Source organism: Tupaia chinensis, unplaced genomic scaffold (genome assembly GCF_000334495.1).
Source record: "Tupaia chinensis unplaced genomic scaffold, TupChi_1.0 Scaffold142716_1, whole genome shotgun sequence".
Lineage (NCBI taxonomy): Eukaryota > Metazoa > Chordata > Mammalia > Scandentia > Tupaiidae > Tupaia > Tupaia belangeri.
This window is the reverse complement of record NW_006202562.1, coordinates 5,825,139-5,837,873: the sequence shown is the minus strand read 5'-3', so window position 1 is coordinate 5,837,873 and position 12,735 is coordinate 5,825,139. Positions and strand designations below refer to the sequence as shown.

At 43.5% G+C, this 12,735-nt stretch overlaps 1 protein-coding gene across 1 annotated transcript in view; it reads left to right on the top strand.

Annotated features, from left to right (window-relative positions):
* Nucleotides 1–12,735, top strand: part of CFAP61 (cilia and flagella associated protein 61) — a 389,757-nt gene that overhangs the window by 257,773 nt on the left and 119,249 nt on the right. The window lies entirely within an intron of this gene.

The following is a 12,735-nucleotide window of genomic DNA, read 5'->3' as shown; positions in this document are numbered from 1 at the left end:
ATAATTATTTTATTACACAAAATGAATATCCAAAGAGCAAAGCATGGCTAAAATCATTAACTAATTAAAGAATAATTTAATAAGCAAACATGTTTAGCAATTATATGGAAAGTATGTCTCCTTTTGTGAAGCTGAAAAGACCTGAGAAGAAAAAAGGCCTGCAGTGGAAGCCTCTTTTCTTCTTCTCACAACCCATTGTTCTCACTCTTGGTGGGGCCTGTACGGTCCTTCCTCCAAGTACACAGATCCGAGTTGCGTGGCACTTTTTCAGTCAAAATGAGAAAGCGAACATGTGTACAGTGCACTGCCTCTCGGAGGCATTTTTCTCTCTGTTGCTTAGATTCCATTGAAATTATAGGGCTAGCAAAACAACCAGAATAAGGACTAGCTACCTGTGTGTCCTTAATTAAAACCTGAATGTGCCAGCAGGTGGCATGGTGGTTAAGGTACTGGACTCCCACATGGCTGACAGCAGTTCAAGTCCTGGATCTGGTGGCTTGAAATTGATGCTAGGCATGTGTGTGTGCATGTCTAAAAATCCCACAAGGAGAATGAAGGAGAAGGGATTGTGGCGTGGCCATCCCCTCTAGGGTGTGATTTATCACTTTCCCTCTCACTATCTTTCTCTCTGGAGAGCACACATGCCTAATGCTTGAAACCTTCATCAAATTAAATTAAATTAAAACCTGCAAATTGAGATTCAAAGATGACTTAGTGTAGCTTTTTCATTTTACCTAAAGCCCTACAGAGTCAATGATCTGGTTGTGCTACACAAGCAGCCATGGTTAGAGCTGAGACTAGCCCAGACCTGCAATTCAGTTCAGAGACTGACTAATACAAAGATCACTACTTGCCCAGAAAGTAGGCATTAAGTGTAAAATGAAGTATATTAACTTATTCAATGTATTATTTAAATATAATTGAACTATATTCATTAATAATATAATGTAATAATAATTTAAATCAAATATAGTTTCTTCTGATTATTTGTGGGCAATTTAGGTATTAGTTGACTTTTGCCAAGTTACTACGTAAAATACATTAAAAAGTTCCTGATTGACTACATTAAAAAATTGTAACGGGCACCAAGTGGCTTTCCCTCTAAACTCTTATGTGAAATTGGTCTGCAGTTTTATCTTTTATATTTTCCTTGTCAGATTTTTGGAGTCAAGGGTACACTAGTCTTACAAGGCATTCTGGGAAACTGTTGATATTTTGGGGAAAAGAGGCGAGAGATGTAGATATATATTGGCACTTGAGGTTTAAAACTTGTCGTAAAGTTCTTTTCTTATTTGCACCAGAACTTGGTATTATTTTCAGTTTTGCATCTATATATGTTTAAACCTGTCCCAACATTTTATTCTTTCATCACTGCCCTTTGACCTACATAAACTTTCTAAAACTTCTGGAATCTAGGGGCTGGCCAATTTTTACTATAGAGTACCAGATATTAAATATTTTAGACTTTGCAGGCCCATTGGTCTCTGTCATTTCTTCAGCTCAGCCATTGTAGCAGGCAAGCAGACAGATGAGAAATAAGTGAATGTGCACAGCTGTGTTCCAATAACACTTTACGACATTTAAAAAAATAGGTGATTAGACCATAGTTTGCAGAAATCTGCTTTAATCCATAGAATTTATGATAAATCATTACCATTTTAACAAGTCCAGACCTCAAAATGTAAAAATGTAACTTAAACATCGAAGGCACAAAAGCCAATGGTTCAGTGCAAAACGCACAGCGTGCCCCCTGAGAGTGGATGGTGCTTTAACGCTGGACTTCTGGCTCTCCTGCCCATTAGAACTAAGGAGCATTTTGACCAAGAAAAAGACCTTCAATAATAGTAAGGCAAGCTCTTAAGGTTGGATTGTTATTTATTTATTTATTTACTTATTTTAGAGAGCTATTTGCTATAGGATGTATGTGCTCCTATAGAGACAGAGACAGAAAGCGAGAAATCACCCCCTAAGGCGATGGTCACGCCACAGTCCCTTCTCCTCCATTCTCCCATCAGGACTATGTGCATGCATGCACACGCGCCTGGCATGAATTTTAAGCCACCAGGTCCGGGACTCAAACCGCGGTTGATTACACAGGAGTCCAACGACATAATCATTACACCATCTGCCAGTCTCCTAAAGTAGAATTTTTTTTAAGTTTATTTATTAACACCACAAGTGTGTGTGCATGTGAGGAAGGGAGAGAGAGAGTGCATCCCTAACAGAGTCTCTGTGCTGAAATCCAGCCCTAGCCTCAGCCATCCCTGGATCAGGAGCATGCGAGTGCTGACATACTCAAGGAGGGCTCTGGACGTGAACCAGGAACCTCCCCATGTGGATCATACTCACAGAGCATTGTGTATTATCACTGTGCCACCGCCTGGACCCCGTTACGATTGAATGTTGATGGCAGAGAATTTAGAAACCCCAAATCAAGCAGCACTGTGGGCTGCTTCAGGTACCCTCTTGTTCACCCTCTTGGTTCTCAGTGGGGAAGACCGGAAATGCTAACGCTCTGACTGAACTAGTTATCAAAGCCGATAGTGCTCTGGTTCCTGCTTAAAGGGAAATGCTCTTCCCAGATTTAAGACTGTCTCCCATCAGCCACTGCATAAGCCACTTTCACGCCTGCTTTTGTCCCTGGAACAGCCAGGATAAGAAACATGTGGAAATTCATTTCTTATCTTAAATGAGGGTGATTTTCCCTGGGTCTGGTGCTTAATGATTCCCGGGGCACTTCCTAGGTAGGTGCTCTTCACACTCAGATGCTGGGACCAGGTTCTGGGAGCCACCAAGAAACTCCACCCAGCTCAGGTCATCTAAGTCTGCATAGGGACCCTTCTCAAATGACTTCTCATGTCAGAAAAGTGAGGAAGAAAAATGTGAACATCCTGCCTTAAAGACATGCTTTCTCTTGGTAGCTTTTCCATAATTTGAGCCATATTCAGACACGACTTTAGCCAGTGCCATTCAGGTCATACTTGCAGTTCTTTCTCCATTCTTTCTCCAGCCCTCTGATCCTCCTTTCCCTCCCAACCTCCCAGCCCCACAGTGCAGCATGACTATCACAGTCCAGATCCAGGACAGGGTGGGGTAAGGATAATCACAACTGCAGAAAGCCCCTCCATGCCTGAGAGCCAGGAACCAACCCAACAGAATGATACCTTCAGGGCTTCCAGGAAACCCAGCATGGAGAAGAGCCCAGCTATAGAGGAGATCTCCAAGAAGAGCCCCCTAAACATGCCATGGGCGTTCCCGGCCAGTGCAACACGTTTAGCAGGTAGTCAGGATCCACATAGAAATGCCCATTCATGCTAATCACTTGAGTCACCTGGGGGACCTCTGTTCTTAACTGAGACTTTAGGCGTGATCCTTGAGTTTCATCACTGGGCTTTCAAATCCTGTCTCTGAGAATACTGTGGAAAGCCTCATGGTCTTCCCAGAACTGCATTTTGTAAAGGAAATGGTTGTTTCTGAGACATTTAGCAAACCATACATTGCCAAAGCTCCAAGATAATACTTTTTTTGGACACTGATAGCTTTACTTTGCCCCAATGTCACTTGTGCTCAGCGGAGAGCTGGTATGCAGTAGATACTCCATAAATGCTTTTGTGGGGACCAGCAGTTAGCGTAATGGCTATGTCACTGGACTCCCATGTAGTCGACCGCGGTTCGCGTCCCGGACCCGGTGGCTTAAAACTCACACTGGGCGTATGTGCATGCGTGCCCAAGATCCCGAGAGGAGAATGGAGGAGAAGGGATTGTAGCGTGGCCATCCCTCCTGGGGGGTGATTTCTCGCTTTCTGTCTCTCTGTCTCTCTCTGTCTGACTGGCGAGTGCACGCGCCCTATGGCAAAAACCTCTCAAAAAAAAAAAAAAATGCTTTTGTGACTGTCGGTGAAGACAGTCCAGAATTTAACACTGTCCTCCGACCACGCAGTGACTCTTATCAGCTTACCTGGCATCTGGCCCAGCGTGATGGTGAGGCAACAGGGCATTGCAGGGTGATACTGGAGCCATGGGACAAGGTTCATAGGATCCCGGAGTGACCTGAACATGCCAGCTATACCTGTGGGTGTGCCCATGGCCTTAGCTGACAGGAAGTCTAGGAGGTGGGTCAAGGCAGTGCAATCCTGTCAAGGGGGAGTGTGTATGTGTGATTCATAAAATAAATAAACCTTTCTGAAAGACAGAAGAACCCTTGAGTGGAATTGATGGCATTCTTTAAAAATTCCTTTGCCTTTAATAGAAGTAATAACACACCAGCTGAACGGGATGTGCTAAGGTCTTTGTCATGAACGACAGACACTTATCAAGGCAGTCTAGCTCCGGTTCTGGAGAGAGATGGCCTGGGTTCCAATTGCAAGGTCACCATTTCTCTGGTCAAGTTACTTAGCCCCTCTTTTTCTCAGATCCTGTCTGGGTAAAAAAAAAAAATGCTTTTGTGACTGTCGGTGAAGACAGTCCAGAATTTAACACTGTCCTCCGACCACGCAGTGACTCTTATCAGCTTACCTGGCATCTGGCCCAGCGTGATGGTGAGGCAACAGGGCATTGCAGGGTGATACTGGAGCCATGGGACAAGGTTCATAGGATCCCGGAGTGACCTGAACATGCCAGCTATACCTGTGGGTGTGCCCATGGCCTTAGCTGACAGGAAGTCTAGGAGGTGGGTCAAGGCAGTGCAATCCTGTCAAGGGGGAGTGTGTATGTGTGATTCATAAAATAAATAAACCTTTCTGAAAGACAGAAGAACCCTTGAGTGGAATTGATGGCATTCTTTAAAAATTCCTTTGCCTTTAATAGAAGTAATAACACACCAGCTGAACGGGATGTGCTAAGGTCTTTGTCATGAACGACAGACACTTATCAAGGCAGTCTAGCTCCGGTTCTGGAGAGAGATGGCCTGGGTTCCAATTGCAAGGTCACCATTTCTCTGGTCAAGTTACTTAGCCCCTCTTTTTCTCAGATCCTGTCTGGGTAATACCTTCCTCACATGGTTGCTATGAAGATTAATGCGATACGTTAGCACTTACATGTCATACTCAGGACAGTGTCTCTCTCATACCTGGGAAGAGGTTAGAAAATATAGGCTACTCTTGGCATCGCTATTCCTGTTATATGGGATGAGATTTCTGCCACCCTCTAATAGTTCCCCAGAGTATGTCTCAGCTCCTGCAAAAAATGGGGGTCCGTGTACATCAGGGGCCAACTGGGTGGTGCAGAGGCACTATGGCCTTAATGAGAGCCCTAGAGACCATGAGGTTTGCAGAAAGCTTCCCTGAGAAAGGAGGATCTGGGCCCAGCCATAGAGGAGGGCAGGATAAGTAATGGGGCAGAGATGTTGGGGGACACGGTTTGAATTGCGTCCAAAGCCAACAGCTTGGGCTAGGAGAGGCTGCCAGGGCAGCAGCAGGACGAGGGTGGAACAGCAGGCAGGAGAGGACACTGAGAGGCCCTCCAGTGCTGACCCAGTTCAAGGTCAATTGCTTACTTTTTAGGGCATGGGGCCACAGGGAAGGGGGAGGAGGACCAGGTGGGGTGACATGCATAATACAACACCCTCAGAAGGTGACCTTTTGGGACCAGCAGGTGGCATGGTGGTTAAGGTGCCTTCTCCTCTGAAAGATCAGATGGAGCTGTCCAGTACTGCCACTGGACATTTCAGCCCTTGTTTTTCTTCATGGCCCCCTAGTAGCACCAGAAGGAAGGTGGACATTTTTCAGAAGAGTTTCCTTTTACTACCACACTTGTTTCTCCCTTTATAAATAGTTTAGGCTTGGAGTTGGGGTGAGGTAGCTGAGGACAGCACCCTCCTCAAAGGTGTGATACAAAGATCTCATTGCTGGGTTGGCAGGTGGTGTGGTGGTTAAGGGCACTGGACTCCCACATGGCCGACCACAATTCAAGTCCTGGACCTGGCAGCTTGCCTTCTCACTTTCTCTCTCTCTCGCTCTCTCTCGCTCTCTCACCCTGACCCTCTCTGGTCAATTAAAATAAGTTAATAAATAGATAAAGTTAAATAAAAAGAATTCTCTTTTTTTAAAAAGATTTCATTGTCAGGGACCAGCAGATGGCATAATGTTTACTGGCCAGTTTGAGGTTCAGACCTGGCAGCTTGAAACTCATGCCAGGTGTGTGCACATGCGTGCCCAAAATCTTGAGAGGAAAATGGAGAAGAAGGGATTGTGGCATGACCCTCTCCAACCCAGGGGGTGATTTCTCACTTTCTGTCTCTCTGTCCCTCCAGCAAAAGCACACGCACCCTATACTAAAAATCTCTCTTAAAAAAAAAAAAATCTCATTTTGTCTCACTGGCTGTGATTGGTTGGCATGTCCACCCAGGAACCACACCAAGCATCCTGGTTAATGCCTGGCCTCGCCCTAACTTTACTGAAGAATAGGGATGGGAGAAAAGGGGCTCATTTTCATGAATGGTGGAGCGATTGTTCTCAGATGATGGTAGTGGCTGCTGGGTAGCTAGAATAATGGATGCTCCTAGGAGGAGGTCACCTGTCTGGATTTCTAACTATTGCAAATACACACAGATACCACTCCAATGGAACACCCCCAACACAATCACTGTTCTCACCGTGTTCTCACCTCTTTCAAAGGGGAGCCCAGCGTTTCTGTGATGGAATTAGTCCAGTCCAAAAAAAAAAAAGACTTTGTCCTCTGGGCTCTAGAACACATGTTTTACAGATGGAAATGACCTCGAGTGTAGCGCTGCTCCAGTGCCATGGAGAACAGCTGACCTCACAGCTCAAGCTTCCTCTCTACCGCGCACAAACCTGGAGGGGCTTTCTGACAATACCCGGCACCCTGAACCGTTTTAACAGTTTATGGCATTAATTGGAACTAATTGAGATTCATCTGCTGTTACCTCTGTACTTTCCATGAAAATGAACAGTAGGATGAAAGTAAAGTAAAATAATAATAATAATAAAACTGCCTTAATGGCTCAAAATGAATCAATTATTTTCTTCTTTAGCTAAATACAGTTTACAGCCTCATTAAAAGCATATTTATAGGAAAAGTATAACATTAAAATTCCAGTGCATGAATCTCTGAACAAAGCCTTCGTTATGTGCTATTTAAAATATTCTTCCTTTCTTATTTGGCAGCATGAAATGGGCCAGGTCAGACTTGGGGCATGGAAATCTTATGCTCCGACTTCTCAAAAATAAGAAGAGTACTCCCTGGTCTTTTTGTGGATGTGACATGTTTATTCAATGAGCGTTTCTTCAGTAGTTAATTAATATTCTGGGATATCTACTTAAAATTCTTTCGTTGTCTAGTTGTTGGCTGAAGATACTTGTTCAGCTAAAATGCCAGTTGGGGTATTTGTTAAATAACTTGTTCCATACCTGTCTGCAAGTGTCGTGCCACAGTGCAAGTTCTGGCTCTGAAAACACTTTGGAGTGGGAGTCCTACTGACACACCTACTTACTGCGTGACCTGGAGGTTAACCTCCCAGTGCTCAGTTTTCTAGAGAAAATACTAAAACTTAACTCACGGGCCTGTTCCGACGATGAATGAGGTCATCCACAGCACTGGGTGTCTCTTTTGAAGAGGAAAAGAGAAAGCAATTCTTTGCTAAAAGATGACAGAATAGCTAAATATGCACACATAATAAAAATACATAAACTTTACAATGTAGTCTATAATTGTTTCCTTTTGCCTTGAAAATATGATAATTATGGGGCCAGCAAGTGGCAAGACACCGGACTCCCATATGTGGTTGACTGCAGTTTGAGTCTCAGACCCAGCAGCTTAAAATGACGCCAAGTGCATGTGCGTGCGTGGCCAAAATCCTGAGAGGAGAATGGAGGAGATGGGATTGCGGCGTGGCCATCCCCACGGGGAGGTGATTTCTCACTTTCTGCTTCTCTGTCTCTCCCTGTCTCTTCAGTAAGTACATGTGCCCTATAATGAAAGTCTGTCAAAATAATTGTAATAATAATTATGGAGGCAGGTGGCATGGAAGTTAAGGTGGCCGAATCCCACATAGCCAACTCTGCAGTTCAAGACCCAGACCTGGTGCATTGAAAATCACACCAGCCACGTGTGCATGTGTGTACACAAAATTCCGAGAGGAGAATGGAGGAAAAGGGATTGTGGCATGGCCATCCTCCCAGGGGGTAATTTCTCTGTGTCCCTCCCTCATTCGCTTTCCCTGGTGAGCACACACACCCTATAGCAAAAGCTAATATAGATATAATTGTGAATGAAATTTTATATTAATAACTGTGTGCATTCACCCTGAATTTATACCTAATACTCTTGAGATCTACCTTGGCTAGACCACCAGATCAGGAGATCCTTACCTTCTTTCTAATTCATAATTTCCTCCTTGTAGAATTTTCCATCTTTTCAGTGCTAAGCACAACTATGAAATGGCAGCAAAGCACACTTTCAAGTGTCTAAGAGTAAGCACTTAGGGACCAGTGGTGGCATGGTGGTTCAGGTGACAGGATCCCACATGGCCAACTGCACATGTTTTGAGTCCTGGATTGGCGGTTTGGAAAACACAATGGGCACGTGAGCATGCATGTCCAAAACTCTGAAAGGAAAATGGAGAAGTGATTGTGGTGTGGCCATACTCTCTTGGGGCGCTTTCTCACACTCTCTTTCCAGCAAGTGTATGTACCCTATAGCAAAAATAAAAACATAAAGCACTCAGTTCAATAAATGCCTTTTTAAAAATATAATTATTTATTTAATTTTTATTTATTTTTAATTTGACCAGAGAGAGAGAGAAAGAGTGAGACAGCAAGCTGCAGGTCTGGGACTCAAACCATGGTCAGTCATGTGGGAGTGTCCAGCACCTTAACCACCATGCCACCTGCTGGTCCCAATAAATGCCTTTTTGACATCTACTGAAAATAATTCTTTATAAGATCACCTTTGCATTTATGTTAGCATTTTATTTTATTTTTTTAGAGAATAGTATTTTTTCTTCATTTTTACATTTTTTTATTTCATTTTTCTTTTATACATTCAATCACATTATTTAGATGTTAGTGTTTTAAATGGCAAGTCTCAGTGCTCTTCAGTGTGCAGTGGGGGTTGACAGCTGGCCCTGCGGTGGCAGGCCTCCTCACTTCCCTTTCTTCCCATTTGGGTTGACCACACTGAAGCCCTCCTTCCTCTCGGGACCACTGCACCGGCTGCTGCCAGTTAGCAGTGAGGGATGACTCTGTTTTTTTTGCCAACTTTAATTTTAAGCGCTTTCACGCAGTCGCCTCTTTACCAGGCCCTCCTTGGACCCTGCTTCCTGTCTCAGATCTGTAATCTGAGTAATGCATAATTTATTCCCTAAAAGAGGCAACTGAGATTGCCCTTCCGTGAAAACGGCTCTGGTTATATTCCATTATCCTTTATTGAAAATTCACCCAGAGTGTTCTAATCATCAGTTATCATTTGCCATTTGAAAGTAGGGCGGCCCACCATTTACCTCTCTCCCCTGGCAGATCAAGTGCGAAAACGGGTTGTTTCTCATCTGTTAAGTAAACTGAGCTAGAAAGAAGACTGTGACCAGATCTTTCAGCAGAAAACCAATATCCAGCAGAAGTCCCCAGTCTTCCCACTTAATTTTTTTTCGTATGTGCATAGAAACCTTAGAAAAAGATATGTAACATCTCAATTGTGTGAGGAAGTCTCTGTAAATGTTTCCTCCTTCTGAGTATTTGCGAGGACTTCATGAGTTGTCAAGCACCTGAGTAGTGGAAATAGATTGATTAAATTCATCTTTAAAATAAAGATATTATTTATTTTATTATTATTATTATTTTAAAAACTTTTTGCTGTAGGGCATTTGCATTCACCAGAGAGAGACAAAGAGGGAGAGAAAGTGAGAAAGCAAGCCTCCAGGTCCAGGATTTGAACCATGGTCGACCTTGTAGTAGTCCAGCACCTTAACCACCACGCCACCTCCTGGCCCCAACTAAGTTCATCTTAAACTAACTGAAGTTTTTTGGCTTATTAAAGCATGCTGCAGGGACTAGCAGTTAGTGTAATGGTTATGTCATTGAACTCCCATCTAGTTAACCGTGGTTCAAGTCCTGGACCCGGCTTAAATTCACTCCTGGTTTGTGTGTGTGCGTTCCCAAGATCCGGAGAGGAGAATGGAGGAGAAGGGATGAGGCATGGTCATCCCCCCTGGGGGGGTGATGTCTCACTTTCTGTCTCTCTGTGTCTCTCTGGCATGCCCTGTAGCAAAAACCTCCCAAAAAACAAAAAGCATGCTGCAAAAGAACGTATGTCATGGGCCTCACATAATCTGGAGCTGCTCAACCCCCTCCACACTGGCTGCACCCAACCACCTCCCTTAGGCAAAGCCAACATGGTGCTCCCGTGTTTCCAGTCCTAACTCACTTATCCCCAGTTCATCCCACCTGCACTTTCACCAGCCATGTTATTTCACTTATGCATAAATCCTTTCTCCTAACTTACCCAGGGATTGAGGAAAATCTATTTCTCTGAGTCTCCCAGGCTCTTCTAATTTCTCTGTCCCTCTTTCCTTCATTCTCCATTTCCTTCTTTCTCCGCCTTACCTCTTTGAGTCAGCCAATATTTGACCTAACCATTGCAACACAATAGTTAAACAACTGTAACTTCCATATAAAATACAAGAAAACCCCATGATCTGGAGTCAGACTTACATCCAAAAGAAAACCAGAGCTGTAAATCTCTCAAATTTCTAAAAACTCCCTCAAGTTCCCTCAGCATCTTTTCAAACCTGTTCTTCTATCTATCCAGCATTCACCCTGCCTTAAAGAGCACACTAAAGATGTGATTTCTCATTTCCCCGAGTTTAAGTGCCACCTGTGTGGCAGGGATATTATTTTATGCCTATAATTTGTTGTAGGCACACATTATTTTGGTTATATTTGGGTATATTAGGATTTTGTGAGCTACACTGGAGACCTAGAAACTGGATGTGACATTGTTACAGAGGATACATTTCTATCCCACAGCTCTGGGGTAAATAACCCACGCCGTGCTTGGATATCACTCATGGTACCCACTCCCTAGTCAATACCAAGTAGCAACATGGGGTAGGAACATCTGGCCCCAATGAGGACCTTCCATGCTAAGTATTTAGAAGGCACAAAAGTGTGGTCCAGTTAGCAAGGGAAACGTCTTAGTATCAGGGTCTGATAAAGCTCAACAATTACCCTTCATCTAGTCAGGACATCTGTCACATGTGCATATGACCAGGCATGGTTCAAGGCTCTGTGAAGAACAGCAGGAAGGACAAACATGGAGTTTACTGTCCAAATAAGTCATCTTACAGAGATACTTAGGGGTATCGGCCATAGTACGGGCTGGGATGGAAAGATAGAGATTGCCACGGGCCTCCAGGGCCTCATCTAGCTGGAGGCTGGAGCATCTGCATAGGCCCAGGCACAGCGGTAGGCAGCCTTTGGGGAGGCCCTGACATGGGGGCTTCAACAGCACTTTTTTCAATCCATCCATGCTAGTAAAATCATTCTGGTAAATACATGTAATCGGGACCAGCAGGTGGTGTGGTGGTTAAGGTGCTGGACATTCCCACATGGCCAACCACGGTTCAAGTCTCGGACCTGGTGGCTTCCTTTCTGACTTCCCCGCTCTCTCTGTGTCTTTCTCTGGTCAAATTAAAATTAAAATAAGTGAAGGAATAAATAAATAAAAATAAATAATTCTTAAAAAAAGAAAAAGAAAAAAAATACATGTAACCATATTTTTACACCTGAGTTGATATATCCCCAAGTGAGTAATCTTTGTCTACTCATTTGTAGGGGAAGGACTCACAAAAATATTAGACTTTGGTTATCCTATCAATTATTGCCATTCTTATATTTTAGCTGTCGATTTATGAAAAAAAAAAATTGTATATGGGCATTTGAGTGAACCCACTGTTATTATTAACAGCTTTAAATGTTATTCTTGTTGATAACAATAATAGTAAGGGATCATACATAAAAATACCTAACTTGATATCTGGCATACAGGGGTCATGAGATAAACATGAATTGAATCAAGAAATTCTTTACAGCGTAAAAGTGAGAAATGATATAGTAGAAAGAACTCACAACTGTGTGAAGATAATAGACAGGATAATCTGCCACAGAATGGAGACATCTAAAAAGCAGGCGACTGAACTCGTAGAGTAATAGACCCATCTTCCTTTCTTTTTCTAGTTTTTGGTATAGGGCATGTGCCCTTGCCAGAGAGACAGAGAGAGAGAGGGAAAAGGAGAAATCTCCCCCCAGGGAGGATGGCCATGCCACAGTCCCTTCTTCTCCATTCTCCTCAGGAGTTTGGGCACGCACACATATACACCTGGCGTGATTCAAGCTGCCAAGCCTGGGACTTGATCTGCAGAGTCAGCCATGTGGGATCCAGCAGCCTTAAACTCCATGCCACCTGCTGGCCTAATAAACCAATTTTTACCTCAGGTTTTTTTTTCATGTCTTATTATATTTGTGGAGGCATGTGATCCAACCTGTAACTTGTTCTTACTTATGTACTAGCAAATTTTATTATAGTGAAATTCTACTGTTTTATGGGCAATAAGAGAAATAAAAGTGAAGAATCATAGGGGACAGCGGGTGGTATGGTAGTTAATGCACTGGACTCCCACATGGCTAACTGCAGTTCAAGTCCCAAGCCTGGTGGCTTGCTATCTCACTTTCCCTTCCTCTTTCTCTCTCTGGTTAAATCTATTTAAAAAAAAAAAAAAAAAAA